Raw genomic sequence first — 14,022 nt, forward strand, 5'->3', positions numbered from 1 at the left:
ATGGAACAAGCCCCCCCGAAGCACGCCTGCCAGCATTTTCCCAGCATTCCTGCCTGGGAGCATGGAAATGAACAAGGCTCGCGCCCTGCCAGTCCGGTGAGGGGGGCAGCCTGGGAAGGGAAATGTGCCCAGCGCAGGCATCAGAGGAGCCTGGCCTGAGAAGTCCTCCCACAGGGGGGGAGCTGGGTCTTGTTTAACGGGAAAGGGTTCACCTGCGAGGCAGGACGGGCGTTCCAATACTGCGAATGGCCTTCTAGGGCGGGGCTGCATCAGGCTGTGTTGTAAGCACTTCTCGGGCCTTCTGTATCATGGAATCTTCCCAACAGCAGTGTGAGGCATTGAAGTTCGTTCTGGTATATTACAGTACTATTCAGCAGATCAGGAACCTGAGGCTCAGAGAGATCAGTTAACTTTCCAGAGCCCCACCTGCTAATTAGGGTCTTTCCTCCCCAGAGTGTGGGGCTGGCAGTGAAGGGCCAGGGCCTGGGGCAGAAACAGGAGGAGGAAGAAGGGAGAAGCAAGTGCCCGCTGAGGAGGAAGTACAGAGCTCATGCGGGCTGGGGGTGTGGGCCTCAGATGGAGGCTCCTCGCCTCTGACTCTGGGAAACGTCCTTGCCCCAGAGTCCTCCACTGGGGCTGAGGGTGTGGCCTTCAGCCTTCAGGATGTGATACAGAGTCTGTTTTTCAGTTTGTCCCAGGGACACCAGTTGTAGAAAACTAAGGTTTCTTCCTGCTCACACAGCTCTTCTGAGTTGGCGAGGAGCTTTCAGATTGACTAATTTGCAGCCACAAGAGTGTGACTCTGAGTTTCCAGGCATTATCAGTTGCCAGAAGCTGAGTGCTGGTTAGGATTCTTGAAAGACAGCAAAGAGGTGCAGAGTGGCCTTTCGGGAGGTGGCCCGGGACCTGGCGGGCATGGGGAAGGTGCCTCGGTGAGTCCTGGGAATCCACTGACACCCGCGCACTGGTCAGAGGGTGGAGGCCTGCAGCGATGGAAGGCCACAGAGGCCATCTGGAGGTGCTCAAACAGCACAAAGGGCGCCGACCAGAAGCAGGACTTTGTTAAAAAAAAAAAAAAAAAAAGTCACATCACAGCTTGGTCCACTGACTGGGTGGGGCCAGGGAGCCTGCATCAATTTCAGGTTTCATAAGCGAGTCGGACACACACCTTGGAGCAGAACTCCGGCTATTGCCTTACTGTCCCATTTTACAAATGAGAAAACCGAGGCCCAATAACTTGGGGGCGAAGCAGGGCCCAGAGGGGAACCAATAGAATGATGTCACGGACAGGGAAGGAAAGGCAAAACCATCTCCCAGCCCTCACCCTCTTTTCTAGCTTGTTTGGTTTTATTCCATTATGGCAGCTGTCTCTCAAAACAGCTTCAAAACACGTTTCTAGCATCCTCTCCCCCGTGGGGTTGGTTTTAATTCAGGTGGAAAATGACTTGTTCGCAGTAAGGCAGAGCTTGATTTCAGCCCAGCTGGTGTTTAATTATCCATGAGAACCTGGGATTCAGAGGCGTGAGACCCCAACTTCAGGCTTGGCTGGGCCAGAACATCAATAGTCAGAGACGCGGTGGTGGCTGTGTGCTGGCAAAGGAGCAGCATGTTCCGACACTCAGAGCAGGAAGCCCCAGCCTGTCCGAGGAGTGGAACTTAGTGGGGGTTGCGGGGGCGGATGATCCCTGGAAGAGCATCAGCCTCACCTCACTGAGGCTCAGTTACCTCATCTGGAAAGCAGAAATGATGAGCCTTCATATTTAAGCAGGTTACTCTAAAACTTAAACAAGATTCCGGCCAGGCGCGGTGGCTCACGCTTGTAATCCCAGCACTTTGGAAGGCCCAGGTGGGTGGGTCGCTTGAGCTCAGGAGTTCGAGACCAGCCTGGATGACAAAGCAAGACCCTGTCTCTACCCCAAAAAAAAAAAAGATATCTAACGTGCCTGCACCAGGGTTTGATAACATGAAAAGGCACCTAGCCAGGTTCTTCCCCCACAGTAGGCTCACAGCCGGGGTGATGGCTGTACCCTTAGACCTGACAGTGTTGCTGCTGACAGCTTTGTCTGCTCAGGCTCAGCTGGAAAAGCCTCATTCCCAGGACTTCAAATCATAGAACCAAGCTGAGGAGCAGCTGGAAGCCAGAATAGCAAACAGAATTCCAGGCCTACAAGAGCCCCCATCCTCTGGCTGCCTCCCGAGCCCCGCCCTTGCAGGGCCCCCCCCACCCGGGTCATCTAGAAGAGGCAGGCTTTCTCATATTCCTTTTTTGGTTTTTGTAAACTTTTATTTTTGTATAATTTTAAATTTAGAGAAAAGAGTACAAAACATTCCTGTCCATTTTACCCAGATTCACCAGATTGTTTATTTTACCTCAATCGCTTTATTATTGTCTCGCTATTTTTATATATGCATATTGATTTTTTTCTACTAGTTGCATAAGTTGCAGATATATTATCCCTTCACCTTTAAATTCTTCAAGTGTATATTTCCTAAGAACAAGGAAATTCTCTTATCTAACCATAGTACAATTTCTTTTTTTTTTTTTTTTTTTTTTGAGATGGAGTTTCGCTCTTGTTACCCAGGCTGGAGTGCAATGGCGCGATCTCGGCTCACCGCAACCTCCGCCTCCTGGGTTCAGGCAATTCTCCTGCCTCAGCCTCCTGAGGAGCTGGGATTACAGGCACGTGCCACCATGCCCAGCTAATTTTTTGTATTTTTAGTAGAGACAGGGTTTCACCATGTTGGCCAGGATGGTCTCGATCTCTCGACCTCGTGATCCACCCGCCTCGGCCTCCCAAAGTGCTGGGATTACAGGCTTGAGCCACCGCGCCCAGCCTACAATTTCTGAAATGAAGAAATTTATCACTGGCCAGGTGCAGTGGCTCACACTTGTAGTCCCAACACTTTGAGAGGCAAGGTGGACAGATCATTTGTGCTCAGGAGTTCAAGACCAGCCTGGGCAACATAGCAAAATCCCATCACTACAAGCAATTGGCTGGGGGTGGTGGCAGGCACCTGAAGTCCCAGCTACTCTGGAGGTTGAGGCGGGAGGATCACTTGAGTTGGGGAGGTGGAAGCTGCAGTGAGCTTTGATGATGACACTGAACTGCAGCCTGGGTGACAGAGGGAGACCCTGACTCAAAAATAAAAATAAAAATAAAAAAAACAAGAAGAAGAAACTTAACGTCAATACAATGCTGTTGTTTAATTTGCACTCCATATTCAAATTTAAGTCCATGAATTGCAACGTCCTTTAAAGTTTGGTTTTTTTCTTTTTCTTGGTCTCCTTAATTCGGCGACATTTCCCCAGTCTCTCCTTGACTTTCATGATCTCGGCAGTTGGGAAGATCGCAGGCCAGTCGTTTTACCGAACGCCTCTCCGTCAGGGCCTGCGTCAAGTGCTCTCCTCGTGACTGGACGCGGACGATGTGGTTTTGGCAGCAGATACCGCATATGTGATGCTGCGTCTTTCTCAGTGCATGATGTCGGGAGGCACCTGATGTCAATTTGTCTTATTATTGGTGGTGGTAACTCTGATCGCTTAAGGTCGTGTCCACCAATTTTCTTCACCTTCAAGTGACTGCTTTTCTCTTTGTCATCTGTAAGTATCTTGCGGGAAAATCCTTTTGAGACTCTGTAAATGCGTAGACCACGGTTCTCTTCACATCTTCGCCCACCGGTTTTAGCATCCATTGGCAATTTTCCAACTCCTCCATTCCATCTACATTTATTACCCTGTAAGGAAGAATTTTCCCTTGTCCTATTTACTTATCCACTTAATGATGTTAGTGTGGGCTTGGTAAGTTCTATTTCATCCAATGAGTTATAGTCTGTTACTATTTTTATTTATTTATTTTTGGTGACAGAGTCTCACTCCGTCGCCAGGTGCCAGGCTGGAGTGCGGTGGCACAATCTCGGCTCACGGCAGCCTCTGCCTCCCGGGTTCAAGCAATTCTCCTGCCTCAGCCTCCTGAATAGCTGGGACTACAGGTGTGCACCACCACGCCCAGCTAATTTTTGTATTTTCGTAGGGACAGGGTTTCACCATGTTGGCCAGGATGGTCTCGATCTCTTGACCTCATGATCCGCCTGCCTCGGCCTCCCAAAGTGCTGGGGTTACAGGCGTGAGCCACCGCGCCCGGCCACTATTATTATTTATTATGATGCCCAAATCATCCCAGATTTGGCCATTGTAAGCCCCTTAGGGTGGCTTCCGTTTCTTTCTGTTATGGCCCCATCATTTACTGAGCACTTCTTTACTTTCTGGCACAAGTTTTCAGGTTCATCTTGTAAGTTATCTGCCTCCCGCTCTCAAATCAACCTTTCTCCAAGGATTCCTGGTTCCTTTCAGTGGTGAGTCCAGAGCTCCGGCTCTTAACTCATTATTCTTTACCGCTTATCTCCTAGAAATTGTTTGAAGTCGACTTTGAGGACACAGTTGAGAATTTTTGTTTGTTTGAGAAGGAGTCTCGCTCTGTAGCCAGGCTGGAGTGCAATGGCGCCATCTCGGCTTACTGCAACCTCTGCGTCCCGGGTTCAAGCAATTCTCCTGCCTCAGCCTTGCAAGTGGCTGGTACTACGAGTGTGTGCCACTGCCCGGCTAATTTTCATGTTTTTGGTAGAGACAGGGTTTCACCATGTTGGCTAGGCTGGTCTCGAACTCTTGACCTCGTGTGATCTGCCCACCTTGGCCTCCCAAAGTGCTGGGATTACCGGTGTGAGTCACCGCGCGAGGTTTGGTGTGAGCAGATGAGCCAAGGAACTGTAGTTTATTGCTGCTACTGAGCCCCTCTGCATGCCCATGGTTTGGTGGAGACTAGAGAAACATGCATCCTTTTATTATTAACTATTTATTATCACTATAACCAGGAAGAAGCATTTTTCCTCATTCTTACTTACTGACCCCCACTCTGTGCCCAGCTGGGGGCAAGCAGTCCAACTCATCAGGCACTTCATGCCAGGCCGAGGGACTGGATTTCAAGCTAAGGGCACTAGCAGGGCACTGAAGGCCTTGAAGCCGGATGCACTCTCCTCTTGAGGACTCAGGTTCCAGAACTTTCGGGCTGCCTCCTTACTCCTGATTTCAAGGCCTCCTGGCCAAATCTCACAGAAATAGGAAAAGAAGGGAGAGGAAGCTCTTTGCTTTAAACAGAACTAAAGAAACACGTGGCAGCTTCATCCAGCAGAAAGCATCCTGCCAGGCCCAGGAGCTAGCACAGCGGGAGGGGAGGGAAGGGGTGAGATATGACAAGCCAGACATTTCAAAACTGCCGGGCCAGAAAATCAGGAAGCAGTGGACCGAGAGAATCTGACCCTCCTAACGGGGACTCCTTTAGTACAAACACAGTGACTTTTATTTTCCCTACCCACATTTATCAAAGCATCTGTCCAAGGCACAGCTTCACATCCGCTAAAGTTTCTCTCTTACAGGGCTGCCATGTACAGTTGAGCAAGTAGTTCACTGCTTAAAATGTGATGGGCATGGAGATGTGCAGCCCAGAGTCCCCCTTCAAGGAAGGACCTGCTGCTTACCTGCAGGGAGAGAGGTCATCAGACAGACCCAGCTCTCGGCTCCTGCAGAGCCTGCCTCTGCTGAGGTTATGCCGTTTCTTGGGTAGCCCGCATCTGGGGCCTGACGGCGGCAGGAGTGTAGAGGCCCATCCGCTTAGCTCTGCAGCTGGACGACTGTGAACACCGCGGGTTTAGCTGAGATTTTGCTGAGCTGCGGCACAGGTCAAATCCCTCTGCCCAAGCCTGCTTCCCCCTCCTTTCATAGGTGTTGACTGCTGATAAATATCACGTGGCCCAAATTCCCTCTCAGTGTCTGCTTCTACAGAACCGGACCTGAAACACAAAGGTATCCAGCCAGGGGGATGAGTGAGGTCTGAACACCATACCTCATGCTTCTAGGCAGGCGGTATAAACATGAGACTTCAACAGCCAAAGCAGGTGACCTTTTCTAATCTTCATTAAGGGACGCTGTGAATGGCAGGGAGCCCAAGACAATCCTCGCCCTGCCTTGGGGCTCCCCACTGGGCACCTGCCACCCCAGCACTCCTCTCACCCCTGCTCCCTCTATCCACCCCCTGCCTCCCTCCCCGCCCCACACCCCTGCTGTGCTCTGGCTGTGCTCACTCTCTTTAAGCAAGCCTCCTCCCCCTGGATTTTCTCCCAATAATCCTCCTGAAGGGTTTCCCATTGCTCCGGGAGACTCAGCTACACCAGCGCTTGTCCCCTGTCTCCTGCAGGAGAACTAGGTTGTGAGGGTTTGAACTTGGGCAGAGGCCCAGCCGGACTGTCATCAGTCTCTTCAGGACACTGCCAGGCCAGAGGACGTCCGAGAAGGAAGGACACCCAGGAACTTCTGCAAATGGGTAGATTAGCGCGCACCGACGTGAGGCTCTCGTTCAGGGTCACACAGTGAGCTAGTCACAGAACCAGGCAGTGGGTGTTGGAACTTCCTGGGACCCATTCCTGCCCATTCCTCTGGCCACCTAGTAGCTGGATTCACCTTATGTCCTAGTGCTGAACCAACCCTTCCCTTTGGATCTCAGCCTCTGGTCTTCAGCTTCCCCATCTGCCCCTCCTCCCCGCACCAAGCTCTCTCCCTCCCTCTCCTTCCCAGTCCCCTTTATCCCTCTCCCAGGCAGCCTGGCAGTCACCTGCCCACTCTGCCCTGCCCTCAGAGCCCTTTGCTCACCTTCTGTGGTCTCAGACCTTGCTATTGGCTTTTGCTTTCTGCCCATCTGTCTGAGGGATCCTGGGGCCCTGCTGGGTCAGCGTAGGGACACATATACCTGCGTGGCAGGGTCTCACTCTGCAGCATCAGCTTCCAGACGCCAAACGTTTATGCCAGTCCCAACCTTAGATGCTGGCACGGTAACAATTGCTGTGCTCCTACTGCGCTCCAGGCCCTGTGCCGTGTGCCGCGCATTCGCGGGTCTTGGTCCTCACAAAACCGCTTGAGGGTATTGTCACCTCGATCACACAGACGGGAAATGAGGCTCAGGAGGGTGAGGCCATGTGATCAGTAAGAACCCCAGAGCCGTGTGACTGAAACCAGTCCAAGCCCACCTTCTCTTCTCCTGTAACTCCCACGTCTCCCCACAGACGCAAGGACAAGCCCGTAACAGCGACCGGCCACACCGGAAAGCCATCTCAGAAAGACACTCAGGCCGTAAGAATCAAGGGATTGTTGAGAGATTTTAAAATGCTCATATGCTGTGTCCAGAATTTCCATGACTACAAATCTACCCCAAGGTAATATGAATCATAGGAAACAATCCTGTACAAAGATGCTCGTAACAGTATTATTTACCAAAGAAAAAAACCTGGAAACTACCCGAATGTCCAAGACTACTTCTCACACCTGAAATCCCAGTACTTTGAGAGGCTGAGGCAGGCATATCACTTGAGCCCAGGAGTTTGAGACCAGCCTGCCCAATATAGCAAGATCTTGTCTCAAAAAAAAAAAAAAAATCAGAAAAAGTAGCTGGATGTGTTGTTGCATACCTGTGGTCCCAGCTGCTTGGGAGGCTGAGGTGGGAGGATCACTTGAGCCCTGGAGGTCAAGGCTTTAGTGAACCATGATCACACCACTGCACTCCAGCCTGGGTGATAGAATGAGACCCCCCTCTAAAAAAAAAAAATCAAAAACCAAAAAACTACGGCATTGCTTTATTGAAAATACATCACAACCATTGAAAATGTTTACCAAGAGTTTTATAATATTACAGGGCCAAATATATTTATTGCCAAATAAAAATAGCAGGTTAGGCTGGGTGTGGTGACTCACACCTGTAACCCCACAATTTAGGGGGCTGAGGCAGGCTTATTGCTTGAGCCCAGGGTTTCAGGACTAGCCTAGGCGACATGGAAGACTGGGTCCTCTACAAAAAATACAAAAATTAGCCAGGTGTGGTGGCTCACCTGGGCTCCCCACTGGGCACCTGTAGACCCAGCTACTTGGGAGGTGGAGGTGGGCAAATTGCTTAAGCATCGGGTAGAGGGGGGTTGCAGGGGGGTGGAGTCTGCAGAGACCCTATCTATAACAACAACAACAACAACAACAACAACAACAGCAACAAAGCAGGTTAACAAGGACTCTGAATAGACAAAGAAATCCTGAGGAAAAAGGATAAAGCTGGAGGCATCACACTTCCAGCTTCACCTGACTTCAAAATTTACTGTAAAGCTATAATAACCAAAACAGCATGGTACTGTCATAAAAACAGTCACATAGACCAAAGGAGCAGAATAGACAACCCAGAAATAAATTCACTTATTTACAGTCAACGGATTTTTAACAAAGGTGCCAAGACTATCCTTTGGGGAAAGGACAGTCTCCTTAATAAATGAGTGTGGGGAAAACTGGATATCTATATGGAGAAAAATGAAACTAGATTCTTATCTCTCATCATTTAAAACATTAAATCAAAATTGATGAAAAACTTAAATATAAGTTTTAAGTTTATATAAGACCCCAAACTAGAAAACTACTAGAAGAGACCTGGAAGCATGTTTCTCTTCCCCTTCTTGAATCTCCGCCTGGTTCAGCCTGCCTGCCTCCACTCCAGCCTCCACCGTGTCCATCAGGGTAACACAGAAGTCCTACAAGGTGTCCATCTCTGGCCCGCGGGCCTTCAGCAGCCGCTCATACACAAGTGGGCCCGGTGCCCGCATCGGCTCCTCCAGCTTCTCCCCAGTGGGCAGCAGCAGCTTCCGGGGTGGCCTAGGTGGAGGCTGTGGCGGGACCAGCAGCATGGGCATGGGCGGTATCACTGCCATCACGATCAACCAGAGCCTGCCGAGGCCCCTTAACCTGGAGGTGGACCCCAGCATCCAGGCTGTGCGCACCCAGGAGAAGCAGCAGATCAAGACCCTCAGCAACGAGTTCGCCTCCTTCACGGACAAGGTGCAGTTCCTGGAGCAGCGGAACAAGGCGCTGGAGACCAAGCGGAGCCTCCAGCCGCAGCAGAAGACGGCTCAGAGCCACGCGGACAACACGTGAGAGAGCTAAGTGGCAACAGCTGAGACTCTGGGCCGGGGAAGCTGAGGCTGGAGGCGGCGCTTGGCAGCAGGCAGGCGCTGGTGGGGAGCTTCAGGAACAAGTAGGAGGATGAAGTCAATCAGCGAACGGAGATGAGCGTGAATTCGCCCTCATCGAGAAGGAGGCAGATGGAACGTCCATGCACAAGGTGGAGCTGGAGTCTCCTGGAAGGGCTGATGACGATGCCGACCTCCTCAGGCAGCTGTGTGACGAGGGGACCCGCGAGCTGCAGCCTGATCTCAGGCGTGGCTGTGGTGCTGTCCACGGACAACAGCCACTCCCAGGACACGGACAGCGTCATCGCTGAGGTCAAGGCGGCACGAGGACATCACCAACCTCAGCCGGGCGGAGGCCGAGAGCCTGCACCAGGTCAAGTACGAGGAGCTGCAGACGCCGCCTGGGAAGCACAGGATGACCTGCCGCGTGCAAAGACTGCGATCTCCGAGATGAACCAGGATGTCAAGCGGCTCCAGGCTGAGACTGAGGGTCTCAAAGGCCAGAGGGCTTCCCTGAAGCCGCCGTCACGGATGCTGAGCAGCGTGGGGAGCTGGCCATTACGGATGCCAATGCCAGGCGGTCCGAGCTGGAGGCCGCCCTGCAGAGTGCCAAGCAGTCCATGGCACAGCAGCTGCGTGAGCACCAGGAGCTGATGGATGCCAAGCGGGCCCTGGACTTCGAGCTCACCACCTACAGGAAGCTGCTGGAGGGCAAGGAGAGCCGGCTGGCATCTGGGATGCAGAACATGAGTATGTATATGAAGACCACCATGCGCTGAGCTCGAGCTATGGGGGCATCACAAACCCCGGCCTCAGCTACGACCAGCTTTGGCTCTGGTGGGGGCTCCAGCTCCTTTAGCCGCACCAGCTCCACCAGGGCCATGGTTGTGAATAAGATGGAGACCCCCGATGGGAAGCTGGTGTCTGAGTCCGCTGACGTCCTGCCCAAGTGAACGCCCTGCCCAAACTACCCCTCCTGCGGCTGCCCCAGAGCCCATGGGGGACGCTGAAACCCACCCACAGGGTGGGGGGAGCTTACTGCCTGGGGCACTCCCCTTGCCCATGCCTCCAGCTACAAACCAATTCAATTTTTACAAAAGAAAACCTCAGCTAGCTCTGCCTCCCCCACCAAAAAAAAGAAAGAAAAAAGAAAAGAAAACTACAACTACTAGAAGAAAACATAGAGGAAACACTTCAGGAAATTGATCTGGGCAAAGATTTAATGGAGACGACCTCAAATGCACAGGCATCAAAAGCAAAAACTAGACAAATGGAATTAGATCAAACTAAAACGCTCCTGCACAGCAAAGGAAACCCACAACAGAGTGAAGAGACAGCCTGCAGAACGGGAGAAAATATTTGCAAACTATTCATCTGACAAAAGACTAATATCCAGAACATACAAGGAACTCAAATAACTCAACAGAAAAAAAACAAATAATCTCATTTCAAAATGGGCAAATGAGCTGAATAGACGTGTCTCTCAAAGACATACAAATGGCCAACAGATATATGAAAAAATGGGTAATCATCAGGAAAATGCAAATCAAAACTATGATATCATCCCATCCCAGTTAGAATGACTGCCATAAAAATGATTAAAAAATAACAAATGCTGAGGATGTGGAGAAAGGAGAAGTCATATGCTGTTCATGGAAATGTAAATTAGTACAGCCGTTATGAAAACCAGTGTAAAGTTTCCTCAAGAATTGAAAATAGAGGGCCGGGCACGGTGGCTCACGCCTGTAATCCCAGCACTTTGGGAGGCTGAGGCGGGTGGATCACGAGGTCGAGAGATCGAGACCATCCTGGTCAACATGGTGAAACCCCGTCTCTACTAAAAAAAAATACAAAAAGTTAGCTGGGCATGGTGGTGCGTGCCTGTAATCCCAGCTACTCAGGAGGCTGAGGCAGGAGAATTGCTTGAACCCAGGAGGTGGAGGTTGCGGTGAGCCGAGATCGCGCCATTGCACTCCAGCCTGGGTAACAAGAGCAAAACTCCGTCAAAAAAAAAAAAAAAAAAAAAAAAAAAAAGAAAATAGAACTACCAGATGATCTCACAGTCTCCCTACTGGGTATACATCCAAAGGAAAGGAAATCGGTATATTGAAGAGATATTTGCACTCCCATGTTTATTGCAACACTACTCACAATAGCAAAGATACGGAATCAATATAAGTGTCTATTAATGGAGGAATGGATAAAGTAAATCTGGTATACATACAACAGTGGACTGCTATTCAGCCAGAAAAAAGAATGAAATCTTGACATTCACAGCAATACGGCTGAGCATGGAGGACATTATATTAAGTGAAATACGCCGACAGGAAGAGAAATACCACATATTCTCACTCATATGTGGGAGCTAGAAGAGTTGAGTGCATACAGGTAGAAAGTAGAATAGAGGTCACTAAAGCCTGGGAAGGGTGGGGGATAGAGAGAGGTTAAAGGATACAAAATTACAACCAGAACAGGAGGAATAAGCTCTCACGTCCTATTACACCCTAGGATGACTATAATCAACAATTTACCATATATTTAAAAATTGCGCCGGGCGTGGTGGCTCAAGCCTGTAATCCCAGCACTTTGGGAGGCTGAGGTGGGCGGATCACAAGGTCGGGAATTCCAGACCAGCCAGACCAACATGGTGAAACCCCGTGTCTACTAAAAAAATACAAAAATTAAGACAGCCCCCTGACACCAAGGAGCCTGAAAGTGCCCCAGCCCAGAAGCTAAAAAATACAAAAATTAGCTGTGTGTGGTGGCAGGTACTCAGCTACTCAGGAGGCTGAGGCAGGAGAATCACTTGAACCCAGGAGGCAGAGGTTGCAGTGAGCTGAGATCATGCCATTGCACTCCAGCCTGGATGACAGAGCATGACTCTGTCTCAAAAATAAATAAATTAATTAAATAATAATATTATTACAATATTATAATAATATAGTATATATTGTTAAATATTAATATATTTATATTATATATTTTTATATACTATATTATTATAACATAATAATATATTATATTACAGTATTATAATAATATTATAATAATATATGGATGCAGTGGCACCTGCCTGTAGTTCCAGCTACTTGGGAGGCTGAGGCAGGAGGATCACTTGAGTCCAGGAGTTCTGGGCTGTAGTGTGCTGTGTTGATTGGCTCTCTGCACTAAGTTTGGCATCAATATGGTGACCTCCCAGGAGCGGGGGACCACCAGGTTGCCCAAGGAGGAGTGAACCGGCCCAGATCCAAAATGGAGCAGGTCAGAACTCCCATGCTGATCAGTGGGATCACGCCTGTGAATAGCCACAGCATTCCAGTCTGGGCAACATAGTGAGACCTGGTTTCTAAAAAATTTTTAAAAAGAAGAGACAACATGTTATAAAACTATACAGAAAGGTAGGTCTCAATCATTAAAAAAAAAAAAAAAAAAAGAAAAAGAAGAAGTGCTCTGCAGTTAAAAAAGAAAAAAAAAGAAAGCGTTGACTCTTCAGCAGCTCCACTTCCTCAGGGTTCCTCCTGCGTCATGGACACACTTCCAACAGCAATTTCAGTTTCTCTTTGCCTCGTCTCTCTCTCTCTCCACTAGACTGTGAGCAGTTAGGGTGGGGAGCAGCTGGGTCTCAGTTCTCTTTGATAGAGCAGCATCCAGGACAGAATCCGGGCCTGAGTCGATGCTCAATGCACGTCTGTGGAATGAGTGAGCAGATGAATGGAAGGAAAGGACGGGAAGGCGGAGCCAGACCCCAAGCCACCGACTTCCTTGAACTCAGAGTCTCCCCGACCCACACTCTGCTAGGATTCTCTCCTAAAGCTTTTGGCAGCTTCGTTGCCTGAGAAGCAGGAGGGTCCTTCCCCTAGCTGTTCCCCCATCACCCTATGCCTGGGGACGTGGGGCTGGAGGCCTGAACAGCCACTGGGGAGCAGGCTCTTCAGACATCATTTCCTCTCAGTCTCACAGCAATCAAATATCAGAATTGTGATTCCTCATTAACATTTGCAGAAACTAAGTCTCGGGAGTTGAAATTTGCTCAAGCTCTTATAGTGTTAAGTGGCAGCCTTCCAATCTCGCTGTCTCAAAATCCATGTTCTTGCCGTAGAGACAAGACTGCAGAAGTGACCTTGGACAAGCCCTTCTCCTGTGTGAGTCTCGGTTTCTCCTCTGGGTAATGAGGCTGCTGGTCCTCAGAGGGCTCAGCGATCCATTTCCACTCAGTCCACGATAATAAAATGTCCCAACTCCTTCCTCCCCAGCCCCCTTGAGCTACCGGAAGCAGCCTGGAACCCATCAGAATGTAGGACTGCGAGCTGGCAGGAGAAGAGTGCCCGTTCCTCCTCAACGCGGGCAGAAAGCCCTGGGAGCATAGGAGCCCCTCATCCGCAGCCCACAGAAACAGGCGTGCACGCGGTTGCTGGCCATTGCCTCACATCCCCCCGCCTAACCCCCTGGGTTGGCATCTGAGGGTTGGGGAGGCGCTTCATGCTGGCTTTGCTCAGGTCTTCTGGCCAAGAGGTGCCAAGAGACACAATCTCTCTCTCCGCCCCAGTACACACCCCATCCACAGGGAAAACCCTCCTCATAACAGCCCACACCTATGCAGGATCCCACCTTACCAGGACACGGATGGCAGCCCCATGTTATCGCTGGGGATCCCGGGGCCCAGAAAAAGACAGCAGTGTTCCAGAGACCACCCAGCAGTTAAGTGGCAGAGCTGAGGCGGAGTTCCAGCTCTCAGGCCAGTAGTTAGTGCTTTCCCTCCAAACCTCATGTTTGTCCGGGTCATATGGCACATTTATTGAGCCCTGCCACAGGCGGGGAACCATGAGGCCATGGAATGGGCAAGATGCAGCCTCTGCCCTTGAAGGGTTACTGTTCAGAGGAGCAGAAGGAAAAGGCCTCATGCAGGAGCTAATAAATGAAGATGAGGCCGGGCACAGTGGCTCACGCCTATCATCCCAGCGCTTTGGGAGGTCGAGG

At 50.4% G+C, this 14,022-nt stretch overlaps 1 pseudogene; it reads left to right on the forward strand.

Annotated features, from left to right (window-relative positions):
• On the forward strand, positions 1 to 9,998 carry LOC141583808 (keratin, type II cytoskeletal 8-like; annotated as a pseudogene).
• Positions 9,999 to 14,022: the final 4,024 nt, after the last annotated feature.

The sequence above is a fragment of the Saimiri boliviensis genome, chromosome 2 (genome assembly GCF_048565385.1).
Source record: "Saimiri boliviensis isolate mSaiBol1 chromosome 2, mSaiBol1.pri, whole genome shotgun sequence".
Taxonomy (NCBI): domain Eukaryota; kingdom Metazoa; phylum Chordata; class Mammalia; order Primates; family Cebidae; genus Saimiri; species Saimiri boliviensis.